Raw genomic sequence first — 1,615 nt, forward strand, 5'->3', positions numbered from 1 at the left:
GCGGTCGCAAGGAATCGACTCTGCAATAGTCTATTATATAATGGTTAGCCCTGAATTCCTCCGTACAACTCGATTATTTGATTTCGATCTTCAAGTGAGCGAATGAAATTTACAATTTCTACAGAGTGATGTACACTTGATTGATTTTAATTGGAACATCAATAGTTAGTCGATAGAGTTAAATTCAATTTTGGAAACGTAATAGAAGTAAATATATAAATAACCTGAGTTCCTCACTTAACACAGGGTTTAATCCTACGGTAAGCAGAGCTTATGTTGCTATTGCTAAAAACTAATCCGTTATGTAGTTTAAAAGATAAGCGAACAGGTTCGGACCTGTTCGCTTAGATCTTTTAAACTAAAAATTGTATTCCTGTACAATTTTCGTAAAAAGTTTTAGAAAGTTTTTACTAAAGATATTAATACAATAATTTATTATAATAATAATAATTTATTATCATTCGAAATACATATTAATCGGACTCTAGAATAATTACTTGCAAATTTAAAAGCTATGGCAATAGACATAAGTATCTAAGCTATAAATGGATGATACGACATCGTAACGTATACTCAGAACATGAACTGCATATACTAGTACCTAACCAAAACTATTGCAATGTTCGATGCATTTTTATAGTCCCTGCAATAAACTACGAAACGGGTGAGACGAAACGACAATGGTGCACTCAAACCACTCATAAACGGTATATCACATCCTGTACCGAACAATGTTATTTATATGGATTGCGCTTTTAGGAAACTTGTAGAGATTGAAATGATGCACGTCGCTAGGTATTGTCTACGTAGGATTGCTTGGATTAGTACTGCGACCTACATAGATCTATTGGTCGCCTTTTTTCCAAAGCCCGCTACCTAGACCCGTCAGGGACAAAAAATTAAGGATATTCTTAGGAGTGATGGTTTTTAACAAACGTAATATCCTTTGGAAAGTTTACAATCTATCCTGAGGAGATAAGTTAGTCAAAATTTTCTATAAGGTCTTCTACTGAATGAAATAGAACTAGCTACCATCGGAAGTAAAGTGGAGTACTTAACTGAAAATTTAAGGATATTCTTAGGAGTGATGGATTTTAACAAACGTAATATCCTTTGGAAAGTTTACAATCTATCCTGAGGAGATAAGTGAGTCAAAATTTTCTATAAGATCTTCTACTGAATGAAATAGAACTAGCTACCATTGGAAGTAAAGCGGAGTGCTTGACAGAGAGACCACCGATGCCGTCATTACAATTGCAGACTCACTTATCTTTGAAATTTGAATGAATTCAAAATATGCATTATTTCGTAGATACAATAGTATCAATCCAAGAACAATATACTACGAGACACGTAGCAAAATACCTTTCAATCAACGTATCAAGCGACGGAGCGGGAACGTCGCACGAACAAAATTTAATTCAGGGAGCATGCACACTATATCCGGACGACACATAAATACCAATGTGACTGAACTGAACTAACTCAGCGTTCCTACAAGCGACTTATAAGACACTGTGTCGGGGACGAACGGTTATATTATTGGGAACGATAACACAGTTGGCTAGCTGGAAACGTTACAAGATACAAGACGCCGGTTGTTCGTCACGTTGAA

This window comes from Achroia grisella, unplaced genomic scaffold (assembly GCF_030625045.1).
Source record: "Achroia grisella isolate CSIRO2021 unplaced genomic scaffold, CSIRO_AGI_Agris_v1 utg1589, whole genome shotgun sequence".
Lineage (NCBI taxonomy): Eukaryota > Metazoa > Arthropoda > Insecta > Lepidoptera > Pyralidae > Achroia > Achroia grisella.